The 18,087-nt window shown below is 36.8% G+C and overlaps 1 long non-coding RNA gene across 3 annotated transcripts in view; it reads left to right on the top strand.

The window, feature by feature from the left end:
• LOC145243556 (uncharacterized) overlaps positions 1-18,087 on the top strand; it is a 49,689-nt gene that overhangs the window by 27,077 nt on the left and 4,525 nt on the right. For 2 of the 3 annotated variants that reach the window (XR_013862904.1, XR_013862903.1), the window contains one exon: positions 3,620-3,700. This is a non-coding gene — a long non-coding RNA (uncharacterized LOC145243556). Of the gene's footprint in view, positions 1-3,619; positions 3,701-7,170; positions 8,890-18,087 lie in introns of those variants that run through there. The other variant, XR_013862905.1, reaches the window with a different exon arrangement.

The following is an 18,087-nucleotide window of genomic DNA, read 5'->3' as shown; positions in this document are numbered from 1 at the left end:
ACTGGCATACAGCTTGAGGTCATCCATGAAGAGCAGGTGGTTAATTCGTTTGTTTGGGTCTTGTCGGCGGTCCTGGCTTAGATTGTAAGCACATTTGTTTTTGTTTAAAAGTTTGCTTAACGGATCTATTGCCAAGCAGAAGAGTAAAGGGGATAAACTATCTCCTTGGAAGATTCCTCGCCTGATGTTTACGTCCGTGACCCTTATATTTCCTTTTGTGTGGCTTAATGTCATGTTTGTTTGCCACATTTTCATTTGTGTAGCTATGGCCTGTTTGATTATCGGGTGTATCTTATATAGCTCTAGACAGCGTAGAAGCCACGTGTGTGGTACACTGTCATAAGCCTTCTGATAATCAATCCAAGCCATACTTAAATTTCGCTGTCTCTTCCTACAGTCTTCCAAGATGGTTTTATTTGTTAAGAGCTGGTCTTTGGTACCTAGACAGTCCCTCCTACAGCCTGCGTGTTCTTTTTCAAGATATGTGGCGCAGGAGAGGTGTTGGTATATACTGTCCGCAACAAGGCCAGTGAAGAGTTTGTAGGTGGTAGTGAGACAGCAAATGGGCCTGTATTTATTAGGGCGTTGCGTTTCTTTTGTCTTTGCTATGAGGGTTGTATCTCCTCTTAATAGCCATTCTGGTGTGGTTTCTTCTCCGCTCAATATTCTGTTGAGACAACTGCTATAATGCCCATGTAATGATGTTAGTTGTTTCACCCAGAAATTGGGGAGATTGTCTATGCCAGGTTTTTTGTAATATGAGACGCCATTTAGCTTCATTTTTATAGTGGCAGCTGTTATCTTTGGCTCCGGCATCTCTGGCTTATTTTCTAGGCTCCTCTCAATGGTATGGATCCATTGAGCCTCTTTGTTATGAGTGATCTCGTTCTCAAAGAGAGGCCTCCAATAATCCTCCAGCTCTTGCATTTTGGGCGGGTTATTCACCGTTATAGTGTCCCTTATTAGGTTACGGTAAAATAACCGAGCATTCTGCTTAAATGTTTTGTTTTCATGCTTTGCCCTATTCTTGCTTTCTCTTTTCTTAATGCGTTTGGAAAGTGCTGGGATTTTTCCTTCTAATTCTCTAGCTACGTTTTGTAGCTGTCCTGCTTTTGTACCATATTTCCTGCTGAGTTTGCTGATGATGTTCTTCAGTCGTCCCTGTACAGCAGGGGCGGCTAGGAATTGTTTAATCTGGGACAATTCCCTTCGGCACAGGTTTAGCTGGTTTTGGATCTTTTGTTTTCAGCGTGGTATTTTGTCTTTTGCCTCTGGTTCCCGTTGTTTTTGGAATGTTGGCATTACTTTCCTTACAATGTAGAGTCCTGAGGCATAAGACACCTGATTTAACTCAGTCAGTGTTGTGCTATATAGCACTAGTCTCTTGAGAGCAACATTAACCCTTTTTATTGCTCCCTTTGTTGCTCTCGTGGTTGTTATTTTAGGCAGCATTTGTCTTTCTTGAAGTCCCATCCGTTGGACCTCCTCAATGGTCTTACATAGTTCTTCTTCCAAGATTAACTGGTCATCATCCACCTCGGGCATTTCCTGAGGGAGTGTTGCTGGTGTTTGTGGTATTTCACCTGTTAGCATTGGTGCCGAAGAATCAAGGTCCAGTATGGGACTATTTGTGGTTCTTTCATTTCCATTCGTAGATATGGGTAGGTTATTGGGTGGTATTTCTATGGGGTTTTGAAGTGGGTTCTGGTTTGTTTTAATGAGGGATGCGACTTCTGTTTTTAGATGTCTTATTTCTTCCTCATTCATCACCTTTAGGCTATTGTATCTTTGTGACCTAATTTTTTGGAGATGGGACATTCCGTTTGCCTGGACAGAAATGGAAGAATATTTCCCTCCAAGTCTCTGTCCTTTGTTTTTGTTTGGAATATTTTGCCTGAGCATATTCCATTGCCCACATCAGTATCCACTTTTCTTCCCAGGTCCATCTTGACTCCATTCTTCGAATGTTCTCCTCTTCCATAATAGGAATGTAGTCTTTTTCTGCCTTCTTTAGAGCTGCAGTCTTAATTTCATTTTGCTCTTCCTCTGATACATAGTTTCCTATCTGCGAAATAAGTGATCGCAGGCGGGCAATAGGTGTAGATTTTTTCTCTTCAGGTAGGTTAGTATCTTTTATTTTCTCGGTAAGAATGTCAGTGGATGTTTTGCTCCACTTTTCGAACTTTGAGTAGGGGTAGCAAAACAGTAGCACCTTCTTTTCTGCAACAGACCACGGCTGAGCTTTTAAGCCTCTTGTATTTTTCTTTCTTGTTGCTGAATTTGATGTTTGGGGGCCAGGACCTCTGTTATCAAGGCCTGATGGCTGACCCTGGTTATCCTCTGTCATGGTTGGAGAGCCACTTCCAGAGTTCGGAAGGTTTACACCATTGTTTGCATCTTCCCGCCTGGCGTATGAACGGGTTGAAGGGCCCTTTTTATCCTGGGTGCCGACCTACCAGTATGTGTTTTTATTTTGTTTCATATATTGTTTTGATTTCCCCATTGTCCACGGCTTTTTATTTCTTATTCAAAGCTGCCCTTTATTGCTAAAGGGGGTGCCCCCGTCTGCAAACTGGGGGACGTGCTGGATGGCTTGAGGAGATAGCACACCATTTCTTTGAATATTTAGTCAGGGTTTGCTTCCAATGAAGTGTCCTCATATCAGAATTTCTGACAAACCCCTGTACAGAGAGACCTTAGGCACTCGAGGATAGTGTCTAGTAGGCATTCAGTTTCTCTCCAGTAGGCATTCAGTTTCTCTCCAGTAGGCATTCAGTTTCTCTCTTACTATGTATGTTAGTGCATGTGCGAACACATTTCCAAGTTTGAATTACCAGAAACTTCCTTCAAGTAACAGTTGGATTCTGCATTAGATCAGATGAGTTTTGGTATTTGGATGCCTGCAATACCAAGGTAGGACAAGAAAGATATACTTATTTAGTAATTTAATTAACTTAAATTTTGCTGAAGAAATGTGTTCTACACTTCTTCACTTCCTCAGCATATAAAAGAGAATTTTATTTGAACACTTGAATATCTATGTGTCTTATAGAAATTATGTGTTGCCCCAATAAAGCATCTTAAATTCTGAGAACTTAAACTTAAATAAAATTATAAAATGATGAGAAATTAGATTCTTGTAAACTATGTGGCTCTACATTAAAAAAGTCGATATGATTAGTCACAAACGAATATATATGAACAGAATGTCTGAAGTAGTGGGTGAATGTCTGGCATGCTGTAGCACGCCTAATGCCAGCTACATCAAAATAAGAAAATTGAAAAAGAATGTGAGATCTACAATTGCACAATAAAATCCGGATTATATACACTATGCGTATGAGTCACTAATAAGCCCCAAAGGAATCAACCATCTTGCTCTTCACGGATGATGTCAAGTAATGGATTCATGTCTTCCATGTATAAGGATGCCCCATTTCTGGTAAAAAAGATAAGGATTTATTAAAATAAGTGAAAATATCTGCATAAAATTATGACTATGAAAATATATATTAAAATGTCTTGATGAAAATCGCTTTAAGTTACAAATGTTAAAAAAAGAAAAAACATTGGAAAAAATTTCTCTGTCAAGTGTATATATATTTTTCTTTTTTTCCAGTGTATTCAGTAGAAATTTACTGGATAATCTATTGTGAGCTTGGTGAATTTTATCAAGTTATGCATGGATCTTTTAATAAAGGTAACATTTCAAACATCCATACTATTTGTAAAACTAAACAAACATTCTGATAATGTTGAAAACTAAAATTATAGCCTAATTCATTTGGTTTTTAAAATCTCAGTTTTATCTAAATGTTTTACAATATTCTTAAGTCAGCTAATTCTGAGAATCACTGTACATTCTGTTTATATGTAGCTCTATAATTACACTCCATCTACAATACAGAAAACTTCTGAACAAATTTTTTTTATATCTCAAATATTTTGACTTCAAAAAAGAACTTAAAATTTGATGCTAGAGAAAAACCATATTGTAAAATATGCAGATATTCATGTTTACTTAAATATGCGAAAACTTAATAAAGAACTGCCATATTTTTGTAAAGTATGTGGCTCTGGTCATACCACAAAACAACATATACACATGCAAAACATAATAGAGAAAAGGCATATTCTTGTGAAGTATGTGGCTCTTCTTTTACACAGAAGCACCATTTATTGTGTCATATGCAACCCTACAGAAGTGTGAGCCCCAGGTAATATCTGATGAATCCAAACGGTGAAATGGATCATAAACATAAAAGCCAGTTGAGCAGCCTCCATCATAAAACTATCTGGACATTTTAGACAAGGTATCTTTACAGATGAGACAGGTAAAGAACAGGTTTGTTATGCAGATGACCCAAGGGGTTTGCCAGAGTAAACCAAGAATTTTTATTGTTAAAAGCTGGTAGCATAGGCTAACCAATAGTATGCCAATTATATTTCTGATGAATCCACCAAAGACTATATAGACAGGAAAGACTTTATCGACTGGCTAAAAAGAGGATAGCTCCACTGTGATAGGAGGCTTGTGGTGACTGCTGGGGTCAGTGCTTGATGATCAATGCTTTGAGAGGGATGAGTGGCAACATTTGCAGGTTTTGCCACACAGAAGTAAAAAGTGTGAGCCACCAGACATCTAACTGTAAAGTTCTGGGCTGGGACGACTACTATACAATAGGATGAGGTAGCTGATTCAAGAATATTTTAAAACATTTAGAAAAAACTGATATTTTAAAAACGAAATTAATAATGTAAATTATTAAGTGAATATCTGGTAGGATGCCCGTTCCTAGCTTGAATAAACTAATAAAATGAAATAGGGAAATCATAGCTGGGAAGAAGACCCAAATGGAAAACATACTGTCTGATAAAGATACATAAAATATCTAGATGAGTAGGAACAATGCATGCTTTCATATAAACAAAAGCTCTTAACATGCAAATATGGTAAAAGATACATAAAATACTTAGGATGAGCAGGAGCAACACACATACTTTTGTTTAACGAAAGCTCTTAAATTTAAAATGCAAATATGTAAAAAAAACATTTGAGAATATTTACATTAAGTAAGAAATACTTTGCAAACTACAGTTTAGAAACAGACGAAACTAACTGATATTAACCAACTAGCAGTCTTAGTGATGAAATGCAGCTTTGGCCTTATGTATTCAACATAAAAAAGATTAAAAAGCTAGACACTAAAACGAGGAAAATGATTGCAATGTAAAGATCATTCTACTGAAACCAGTGTCGATCAAGGCTGAATCTGCCATGTGAAGCATCAAGAAATAAGAGCCAGTAAAGTAACCTGGATCACAAAACATGCATATATAATGAATGCTGGAAAAGGTTAACAAAAATCACCTACAGCAAGAAATTTCACCAAGTACTAAATGCTAAAAGATAGAAATTTATACACATAATATGAACATGAATTGTTACCTCAGTAAGTAGCACTATATAAGAAATTTGGATAAATACATAGATAAATAGTTGAATCGAATACCTTAAAAATTAATATTTATACTACCAAACAAAAAGTTAAATTTTAAATTAAAATTTACAAAATATGCATGTAGTAACTTCTTATGTCAGGTTTTTAAATAAGGATACGAAAATTAGGTGATATATTAATATTTAAATAAGCTCTTGACAAAATATTTTCGCTTGCTTCATTTCCTTTAAGGGAAATTTCTTTAAATAATGTACTATTGTTAAAGTGTTTTTTATTCAAGAAGTCTGAAGAAAGGCTGGTTATGTGAAAATTTTCAAACGCCATAATGCTTGAAATTGTCCAACCGGTCTTAAAACAATTGTAACTTACAATGAAATACATTCTTTGTTGCTACCAATTCTTTTTTTTTTGAAGTCTTGGTTTTGTTAATACAGTATTACACAAGTAATCTTTTTTACAATAAAAATCTGGAAAAAATCTTTATAATGTACGTAATTGTCACTGCAGTAAGATGTCACATTCCAAAAACCACGTAAATCGATCAAGTAGTTTTTTTTATTTGAGAAAATCAAATATTATCGGACGTTTTATCGAAGCTTTAGCCGGACGCTATCTTGTTTGAGAGATAACACCACTAACGACGCCTGGCGGAAATATTGGTCAACAAGAGCAGTACATGCAGACCATCGAATATTTTATCAATGAAGTACATTTTTTTTTTTTTAAGATAATAAAATTTTACGATTTGTAGGTCTAATAAATAAATAAATTGACTTCTTTTAATACAGAGAATGTGGAAAACACTAGTTTTTTTTTGTTTTCCAGATTTTTATTGTAAAAAAGATTACTTGTGGGCCATTTATAGACTTGCACCTTATGTTTTTGCAAACCGCTCGTGAAAACTATTTTTTGATCAATTAAAAAATCATTAAGAACTACGTAAGACGAAAAAAAAAAAATGAACCACATTTCTTTTTTTTTTTAACTTTCTTATTTGAAAGATTCCAACGCGATGTGATCGGACGCGAACGTATCATGTAAGAAAAACACTACCGAAGGCGGTGAAATAGCACAAAATAGTCCCAAGGTCTAAGGGTTCATACCATGCAAACGGTAAATTTGCGGCGGGTTTGATTATCAGATTTGTTGTCAGCGACCTCGAATACATCTATAAAACCAAATTAGAGTGATCAATGTTCTGTAGTAGCGCAAGTTAACATTTACCAAAACGTTAATAGTTTATTTTGGAATTATATTCCATAAAGAAATTAAACAAACTATGTTAAAAAGAGAAATTACTAGTTTTGTATATTTTATTCGCAGTTTTGTGTTAAAGGTGTAAAAAATTCCCAAAAAATTCTGACACACAACGCCATAATTTAAAAATGAACCGGAAAACGAAACGAGAAAACAATATAATAATCAAATGTGACTTCAGTTTTCAGTTTGACTTCAAGTTTTTAATTTTGGCTCGTTTCGTTTTCCGTTTTAATGAAAATAATCAGATTTCGGAAATTCTATGTGTTAACTTGCATTTTCGTTGACGTCTTCAAAATGAATAACATGTTTGTTTGTTTTTATTTTTGTTTTTTTTCACCAACAAATTTTAAAACCGTAAGCCGCTTGGATGCGTAAATATACATGATCGTCATTCGTTTTTATAAAAATCATCAAATTTCGTTTCGTTTTCTCTGTTCTTTTGTTTAAGAAACTTTCAACCAAATCACGAAAAGATGAAAAGGGAGAAAAAATTGCGTGTCTGATAATTGAAGAAGAATTTTTTAAAAGTATTATAAAGTAAAATAAATGATTTCTGATTGAAAATGATGAGAAGGCTAACATCTTGAAAATGTGAGCAGTGATTATTGGTGCTGGCATAGAGAAATTTCAAGACTGGCTTTAAGGTAAAAAAGGACTCTCGACTCAAATCGATTTTTTCCCCTACATCGTATGCCAACATTGTAAGAAGACTCATTTTTTCACTACCAAATTATATTCAACTTTTGTTTTTTTTTTCAAGTCTTTTGCGTTTTATTACAGTACCCCTCCCTCAAATATTTCTTTTTTACAATTTATATACACACATCTGCCTATGTATGTGGACTGATGTGTATTTTAGGTTTCAAAATAGCCTCTATTATCCTTTGCAGGTCCAAAAGGGAAAAGATGGTGCCACCGTCTAGTTTCATTTCCTTTTATATATCAACACGTGGTTAAAATTTCAAATGATAACAAACCTGTACTTGTTTTTTGGCAGGATTGAAGTTTAGGTGGCAATTAACCTCGAACCCAAAACAACCCAAACTAAAAACGAAAGGGACACAAATCTCGATTCATCGGTTTTTATCCATGAAAACTGACCATATTTTTCAAAATTAAACAATATAAGCAGAATTTTTTTTCTTTTATTTTAAACAATATTCTAAATTTCTTTTAATATTGACCTATTTTAATATTAGTCTTTTTCTTTATTGAAAATGTATCGATAAAAGGCATTAATATTAATTTTAATTCAATTTTACTGATATTTGTTTACTCCGTTGACGTCATGCAAAAAAAAAAGCTGGAAATAAAAAACAATATGAACAGATTTTTAAAAATAAAACGAAACAATTTTTATTTACATTGAAAACATATAGAAATAGAACTTTTGATATTGTTCATATTGTTTAATTTTTTTATTAAAAAAATTAAACAATACGAACAATTATTCTGGTACTTTTGGTGGAGGTGTTTGAAACTATTCTGTATTTTCACCTAGCAATTTAATTTTATTTTTTTACAAATACATTTTTTTTTATTTGTTTTTACAAAAACACCTGTTTTTTTTTAATTTTACAAAAACATATTGTTCACGGATGCATTTTATTATAAGGGGAAAGACTTCCCATTTTCCCTTTTTCGCCACATCAAATGTCTTTTCACCTTTCCTCACTTTTTTTTTTGCAATGAGACCATAAACCGCTGGAAATGAAAAAAAAAACAATATAAACAGATTTTTTAAATAAAAAACGAACAAAATTTTATTTACATTTTAAACATATAGAAATAAAACCTTTGATAATTAAAAAAAATTTAAACAATACGAACAGAATTGTTTTTGACTTTCAGTGAGGTGAAAGTACAGAATATTTGCAAAACCACCAGAACAATTCTGTTCGTATTGTTAAAAGTTTTTTGAATTATCAAAAAGTTCTATTTCTATATGTTTACAATGTAAATAAAAATTGTTTCGTTTTTTTATTTTAAAAAATCTGTGTATATTGTATCTCCTTAGTTGGTTGGTGTGATATTATGATTCGAGTTATCCCCCTTAGATTGTCCCTCTCTACTAAATAAAATAAAGATCAGTAGGATCCCCTCCCACCACCACCGCTTGTGGAGAATAAAATAATATATACGCACACTGTTTCAAAATCTGTCTTCTGACTTGTCTTTGTTATTAATATGTTATCATATAATGATAACAGCATATCTTTACATGGTGGCAGCTTATGGGATTTAAAAAGAACTTAAAAAAAAAAAATCCACGTGAAAAAATATGCAGAGACTAAAAAAAACTAACGCACGTGGTACAAAAAAAAATCGTCATTGCGAACAAGGCGCAACGTAAGTACGCCAATTTTAAATTAGTAATAGAATTTTCTGTTGTTTCTTGCTATTTCTTTTTTTTTTGTTGCTAAAAACAAAAATAAAATAAATAAATAAAGAAAGAACAATAATAATGACGCATACAAACGCAAGCGAACCAGTTATGCATTGGGACTCGGAAAATATGGCCGACGCGTTCAGATTTTTTAAACAGCGTTGCTCGCTATATTTTTCTGTAAAAAATATTCCCGTCGAAAAGCAAGTAGATCACATTTTACTATTGTCTAGCGAGGAAGGACTTAGAAGGTATAACGCCTGGACGTTCGAAAACGAGTCTGATCGAACGTGTCCAGAAGTTATTTGGCAAAAATTTGAGGAGTGATTAGAATCTCAAATCAATTTTCGTATTGCACGTTTTTACCTTCTCCAATACAAACAAAAAAAAATACAGAAAACATTGACGATTTCGTTGCTAGGTGCAGACTACAGGCAAAAAAAGGCAAATTTAGGGACAACCAGGAAAACGAAGAACGTCTCATAGAGCAGATAATTAACGGCACAAAACACCTGGAATTAGAAAAATTACTGCTAACGAAAGGCATGGAGCTGACGCTTCAAGAAGCCATAAATAGTGGGCGAACGCACGAAGTGTCCCTAATGTACATGAGACAGATGACCGAAATTCAAGGGAGTGATCATCGGGAAATAGACGTTATTAAACAAAGCCAGTGTGCACGATGTGGAAACACACGTCAAAAAGAAAAATGCCCAGCCTGGGGCACCACGTGTTCGGCTTGTGGGAAAAAGAATCATTGGGCAAAAATGTGCAAAAACAAAAAGGAAGACACAAAAAGATTCGGCCAAGCCAGAACTATGCAGAACCGTAAACAACCGTACTATATTAAAAACAATAAGCGGAATAACCAGATACACTCACTGAAATCAGAGCCCCAGAAAGTGTACAACGAATTTGAACAATTAAGTTTTGACGCCATTCAACAGGAAAAGGATGATCGTACTGAAGTCTTCAGAGAACTGGAAATAAAACTTCCTAATAGACCAGGCACCCATCTATTAAAGGCCAAAGTGGACACAGGTGCGGAAGGAAATACGCTCCCCCTGTGAACATTTTGTAAGATGTTCCCAGAAAAAATAGATAATCGGGGACAGCCCATCCAAGGCTCAACAAAAAAGGAGCAGACTATTTTAACTGCATATAATGGATCTAATATTATGCAGCATGGGTCGATTTCAATACAATGTGCACACAAAGACAAATGGATGGCTCTTAAATTCTTTATGGTTACAACAGAGGGTCCCACGATAATAGGACTGCCCTCACTCAGAAACTTGGAGCTAATAAGCCTCCACTGCACAATTAGAGAAAATCACAAACCTATTAATTCTATTGGTGAATTGGAGAAATCGTACCCGAATCAATTTGACCGCATAGGACACTTCAAAAGTGATTACCACATAGTCCTAAAGCCTGATCATCAACCAGTGATCCACGCACCCAGGAAATGCCTGATCCATTTGAAAGATGAAATCGAGGAAGAGTTAAAGTCGATGGAATCACAGGGCATTATCAGAAAGGTTAGTGAACCAACCGAATGGGTGAGCAGCATCGTATACATTCGGAAAAAGAACGGAAAACTTTGCCTATGTCTTGATTCTAAGGACCTGAATCGAGCGATCATGAGATGCCATTATAAGACCCCTACAATGGAGGAATTAGCGCACAAACTGTCAGGAGCTCAACACTTCTCCAAGTTGGATGCAAAAAAAAACGGTTATTGGTCCATACCACTGGACACAGAATCTCAGTTGTTAACAACCTTCCACTCACCGTTTGGGAGATTTTATTTTTTAAGAATGCCGTTTGGTCTGGTGATGTCACAGGACGTATTCATGCAGAGAATGGACATGATATTGGAAAAATGCCCTGGTACAATTGGGCTAATTGATGACGTCATTGTCTATGGGAAGACGAAACAGAAGCATGATAACAACCTGCACAAATTAATGAAAATAGCGCAAACTGAAGGATTATGCTTCAACAGCGAAAAATGTCCTATTCATCAAAAGCAGATCAATTTTTTTGGTGCTGTCTACAATAAGGATGGCATAAAACCAGATCCAAGCAAGGTAGATGCAATAAAACAACTACCCAGCTCTGGCAATGTCACAGAATTGCAAAAGGTGTTAGGAATTATCACCTACTTAGCTCCCTTTATCCCGCATCTCTCTGATTTGACTGCACCCATGAAAGATCTACTGAAGAAAGATTCGGATTATCAATGGACTGCCAGGAAGCACTGCAAAAAATCAAGGATCTGATTTGCCACGAAATGTCCCTCACATACTTCGATCCAGCCAAGGAAACAAGCCTACAAGTGGATGCATCAAACAAAGGTTTAGGTGCAGTACTCCTTCAAGAAGGAAAACCGGTTGCATTTGCCTCAAAAGCACTAACGGAGACGGAGCAAAGATATGCCAACATAGAACGAGAACTTCTAGCTATTGTGTTTGGCTGTGAGCGATTCAAAACCTACCTATATGGGCGCAAATTCCAGGTAGAAAGTGATCATAAGCCGTTAGAAATGATCAGCTTAAAGAATTTAATCGCGGCTCCGCCCCGTTTGCAACACATGCTGCTACGTCTACAAGGATACGACTTCAGAATCATATATCGCCCAGGCAAAGAAATGGCCCTGGCAGACGGATTCTCTCGTTTACCTAATAAGAAAGACAAGGAAGAGATCAACCTCAATATAAGAGTGGATTTTGTTCAATTTTCCACAAAAAAAAAATAACACAGATAAGGCTAGCAACAGAAACTGACCCCATACTCTGTGAGCTCAAAGCAACCATTCTGCACGGCTGGACGAACACAGCCAGGGAAATCAGCAAATACGGCCATATCGGGATGAGCTGGACATCGAAAATGGTATTGTAATGAAAGGTGGTCAAGTGATCATACCCAAAGCGATGCAGCCGGGAATTATACAAAAAATCCATTATGGCCATCAGGGAATCGAAAAATGTAAACTCAGAGCCAAAAGTTGTGTATTTTGGCACAACATCAATAAGGACATAGACGATGTTGTACAACAATGTGCCATTTGTCAACAGCACCAAAAAGCACAGAGTGCAGAACCTCTGATGCCACATGAGATTCCTGTGGGGCCATGGCAGATAGTGGCCACAGATCTTTTCCATAATGATGGCCACAATTATATGCTAATGGTGGACTACTATTCCAAATACCCTTTCGTGAGGAAAGTAAAAGAATTCTCCAGCCAGGAAGTAATCAAGCTGACCAAACAAATATTTGGAGAGCAAGGGATCCCGGAGAGAGTCATCAGTGACAACGGTCCTCAGTATAGCTCTAGTCTATTTAAGCAATTTGCAAGGGAGTGGGGATTCGAGCACTATACATCATCCCCTAGATACCCTCAATCAAATGGTCTAGCCGAGCGCTGTGTGTAAGCCATCAAATCCGCTATTCGAAAGGCTACCTCAAGTGGTCGTGACGTAGACATGGTACTGCTGTGTTTACGGTCAACCCCTATCAGCCATGTAATTCCATCACCTGGCGAATTACTACTAAACCGAAAGATCGTGGGAAACTTACAAGTAAACCGGAAAATCTGGCCGACGCGTTAAGATTTTTTAAACAACGTTGCTCGCTATATTTTTCTGTAAAAAATATTCCCGTCGAAAAGCAAGTAGATCACATTTTACTATTGTCTGGCGAGGAAGGACTTAGAAGGTATAACGCCTGGACGTTCGAAAACGAGTCTGATCGAACGTGTCCAGAAGTTATTTGGCAAAAATTTGAGGAGTGATTAGAATCTCAAATCAATTTTCGAATTGCACGTTTTTACCTTCTCCAATACAAACAAAAAAAATACAGAAAACATTGACGATTTCGTTACTAGTTGCAGACTACAGGTAAAAAAATGCAAATTCAGGGACAACCAGGAAAACGAAGAACGTCTCATAGAGCAGATAATTAACGGCACAAGACACCCGGAATTACAAAAACTACTGCTAACGAAAGGCATGGAGCTGACGCTTCAAGAAGCCATAAATAGTGGGCGAACGCACGAAGCGTCCCTAACGTACATGAGACAGATGACCAAAATTTAAGGGAGTGATCATCGGGAAATAGACGTTATTAAACAAAGCCAGTGTGCACAATGTGGAAACACACGTCAAAAAGAAAAATGCCCAGCCTGGGGCACCACGTGTTCGGCTTGTGGGAAAAAGAATCATTGGGCAAAAATGTGCAAAAACAAAAAGGAAGACACAAAAAGATTCGGCCAAGCCAGAACTATGCAGAACCGTAAACAACCGTACTATATTAAAAACAATAAGCGGAATAACCGGATACACTCACTGAAATCAGAGCCCCAGGGAGTGTACAACGAATTTGAACAATTAAGTTTTGACGTCATTCAACAGGAAAAGGATGATCGAAAAATATAGCGAGCAACGTTGTTTAAAAAATCTGAACGCGTCGGCCAGATTTTCCGAGTCCTATTATCGTGGGACCCTCTGTTGTAACCACAAAGAATTTAAGAGCCATCCATTTGTCTTTGTGTGCACATTGTATTTAAATCGACCCATGCTGCATAATATTAGATCCATTATATGCAGTTAAAATAGTCTGCTCCTTTTTTGTTGAGCCTGGGATGGGCTGTCCCCGATTATCTATTTTTTCTGGGAACATCTTACAAAAAGTTCGCAGGGGGAGCGTATTTCCTTCCGCACCTGTGTCCACTTTGGCCTTTAATAGATGGGTGCCTGGTCTATTAGGAAGTTTTATTTCCAGTTCTCTGAAGACTTCAGTACGATCATCCTTTTCCTGTTGAATGGCGTCAAAACTTAATTGTTCAAATTCGTTGTACACTTTCTGGGGCTCTGATTTCAGTGAGTGTATCCGGTTATTCCGCTTATTGTTTTTAATATAGTGCGGTTGTTTACGGTTCTGCATAGTTCTGGCTTGGCCGAATCTTTTTGTGTCTTCCTTTTTGTTTTTGCACATTTTTGCCCAATGATTCTTTTTCCCACAAGCCGAACACGTGGTGCCCCAGGCTGGGCATTTTTCTTTTTGACGTGTGTTTCCACATCGTGCATACTGGCTTTGTTTAATAACGTCTATTTCCCGATGATCACTCCCTTGAATTTCGGTCATCTGTCTCATGTACATTAGGGACACTTCGTGCGTTCGCCCACTATTTATGGCTTCTTGAAGCGTCAGCTCCATGCCTTTCGTTAGCAGTAATTTTTGTAATTCCGGGTGTCTTGTGCCGTTAATTATCTGCTCTATGAGACGTTCTTCGTTTTCCTGGTTGTCCCTGAATTTGCATTTTTTTGCCTGTAATCTGCACCTAGCAACGAAATCGTCAATGTTTTCTGTATTTTTTTTGTTTGTATTGGAGAAGGTAAAAACGTGCAATTCGAAAATTGATTTGAGATTCTAATCACTCCTCAAATTTTTGCCAAATAACTTCTGGACACGTTCGATCAGACTCGTTTTCGAACGTCCAGGCGTTATACCTTCTAAGTCCTTCCTCGCCAGACAATAGTAAAATGTGATCTACTTGCTTTTCGACGGGAATATTTTTTACAGACAAATATAGCGAGCAAGTTAGCAACGTTGTTTAAAAAATCTGAACGCGTCGGACAGATTTTCGGAGTCCCAATGCATAACTGGTTCGCTTGCGTTTGTATGCGTCATTATTATTGTTCTTTCTTTATTTATTTATTTTATTTTTGTTTTTAGCAACAAAAAAAAAAAGAAATAGCAAGAAACAACAGAAAATTCTATTACTAATTTAAAATTGGCGTACTTACGTTGCGCCTTGTTCGCAATGACGATTTTTTTTTGTACCGCGTGCGTTAGTGTTTTTTAGTCACTGCATATTTTTTGACGTGGATTTTTTTTTTTTTTTAAGTTCTTTTTAAATCCCGTGAGCTGCCACTATGTAAAGATATGCTGTTATCATTATATGATAACATATTAATAACAAAGACAAATCAGAAGACAGATTTTGAAACAGTGTGCGTATATATTATTTTATTCTCCACAAGCGGTGGTGGTGGGAGGGGATCCTACTGATCTTTATTTTATTTAGTAGTATAGCGAATTCTTAATAGGATGCTATAAAAAAGGTATAATCAAGGACCAAGGTCTGAGGCTAAGAAATTTATCCTAATACATCAATGACAACTGGCTGAGAGAGAAAGAGAAAAAGAACGTCTTACCTCTTGCAACAGATGCCGTCGGTTGCGACCTCAGGTATTAGTGCTTGTGGTCCCGTAATAATTCTTTATCAATACAATAATTGATTGAGAAAGAAAAAACAAAGGAACTACCAAGACGGTGTCCCAATAGTAAATAAGAGAAGAAGAAAAGAAAAGGAAAGAGAAGAAAAGGAACAACTTCAGACACGGTGTGAACCGATTGTAAAGATGGGGGTAAAAATTAACACACAAGCTAGTCAACCCATACAATTTTATAGAAGGTCTAGGGTCACATGATTTATCCATTAGTATAAAAAACAATCACAAAGGGAAAGACGCTTTCGCATCCATCTCTCAAAACCCGAGGTCATTGAAGGTAGGAAAGATTTTCTTATACACTCCCGTCTCAAGAGAAAAAATAAATAAATAAATAAAATAAATGAATAAATAAATAGTAAACAGTGAAGTTGTCTGAGTACATTTTAATACAAATAACTGTTAATTTTGGGTCCAAACACTCAAAATTCTAAATTTAGATTCCCGGGACATGGATCCAACTTGATAAATTGAACAAATCCAAGAAAAATAAGTTTTAAGGGGTCGAAGCAAAAACCCCCCAAAAAAACTGAACCTTCAGCCAATCCCTGGTCCAAACATTCCAAACCAACATAAAGTGTATTCAGACATAGGGCAAGCTTCGTAATCGGTTTTTGTCAAAATTTTACTGCCAAGCCGGCTGAACTGCTAGTAAATAAATAAAAATAAAGGATAAAGAGAAAAGGAAGAAAAAAAATGGGAGAGGTAAATAAATAATTACCTATTTTCTGAGGGTGGACTGTTAGTGAATTGAATGTAGGCAATTCCAACAGTACCAATTCTCACCCTCTGGGGGAACTTGCTGAATACCTACGCAGTTGAAATGGTACCATTGATTGCATTCATCACAGCATATCATTGGACTACCATTATCCGGTAGAACACATCCTGGGCAAATACATGCATGTTCAGCATCATTTAATAAATTATCCACCATCATATCATGGGATAATGAAGGATCCTGGTTGAGGCAACTTCCACACCGCCAACTCTCCTCTTCTGGTGGAGGTCGATATAGACCAACACAGGAAAAATGGTACCAGTCATCACAGCAGTCACAACATATCATGGCACTGCCATTGTCTGGTTCACCACAATCAGGGCAAATCCAACCAAGCTCTGTGCCCTCTTCAATAGGGTCTTCAAGTACAGATGTACAGCCATTCAGATTGTCATCAGCATTCCCCATCAAGGAATCAAGTCCATCAATGGGTTCTTGAATAGACGACTCCAAGGGATAGAGGTGCTTCAGGGAATGAACTTGCAAGGAGCCATCTCCTCGTTTTATCTGAGCAGATCTCACCAATCCGTCATCTCCTGTAAATAGACGTGTGACCCTACCCAATGCCCAAAATGGTCGAGGTTTGTTAGGGAGTTTGATTGTGACTACATCTCCCACACAAACAACTGGTGAAGTCCCTCCTTGTTGTCTTTGAGCATGCTCTCTTATACTAAGCAGATAATCTTCGTACCAAATTTTCTTAAATCTTTTTAATGCATCATTCCTGCAATTTAAGGACTCTAAGAGTTGTTTCCGAGAGGGAGGTTCTAGTTGATAAATACCCTCCCCATCCATTCTCAAAATCAAACGAGGGTTTACTACAGGGCGTAAAAAGTGATTTGGACTTATTATTTCCAAACTTGAGTCAGATGAACTTCTGTAAGTCAAGGGACGGTCATTTATGGCATTTTGTACATCAGAAATAATTGTCAGGAGATCGAAATAATCATGACTAGCTCGTCCAATTAATTTATACAAGCAAGACTTGATGGTTTTAATCAGTCTTTCCCATACACCTCCATACCAAGGAGAGTGTACAGGGATCTTAACATGCTTGATTTGGCATGTCCCCAATTTCTCCCTGAATTCACTGGAAGCAATCACCTCATGAATCATGTCACATCCAGCCACAAATGACTTAGCATTGTCACTATAAATATGCGAAGGAATCCCATAAATATTTGAAAATCGAATCAAGGCCATTAGGAATGAGTGAACAGACATATCCTCAATCAGTTCTAGATGAACTGACCGTACCTCCAAACAAGTAAAGACCAGGATATACATCTTCACCCTCTCCCCACCTCTCAGAACCCACAGATGACCCGTATAGTCTACTCCTGTGTGCAAAAATGGTCTTATCATATTCACCCGATGTTTAGGTAAATCAGTCATTTTGGGGTAGGTAAATGGAATAGAGTTAAATTTCTGGCACAAGGAGCATCCTGATAAAATTCTCTTTACCGCCTGCCTACCCTGGGGTATCCAGTACCCAGATAACCTGACCTTATTCAAGGTAGCAGGAACACCCAGATGCTTACACTGGTGGTGACAGTCCAATATTATGAGATTAGTAAGATGGTGATCCTTAGCAATAAGCAAGGGATTAACTATTTCGTATTCATATACAGAGACCTTCCCAATTCTTCCCTTGGATCGAATTAATCCTTCCTTATCCAAAAAAAGGTTTAGACTTCCCACTCTCGGTGGTATTGACCTACCTGAAGGATTTTGTAAGTATTCTAATTCCTCCCAGAAGGATTGTTTCTGCATTACTTTAATCAAGTGTGTCCGAGCCATCTTACCAAAGTCGGAGTCTCTTTTCCTCAACCTATTAATAAACTTGAACACACATGTGGTGACATTTAATAGTTTAGACAATGAAGAATATCTATCATATTG

The sequence above is a fragment of the Euprymna scolopes genome, chromosome 22 (genome assembly GCF_053919585.1).
Source record: "Euprymna scolopes isolate OS-2025 chromosome 22, ASM5391958v1, whole genome shotgun sequence".
Lineage (NCBI taxonomy): Eukaryota > Metazoa > Mollusca > Cephalopoda > Sepiida > Sepiolidae > Euprymna > Euprymna scolopes.
This window is presented reverse-complemented; position numbering and strand designations above follow the sequence as displayed.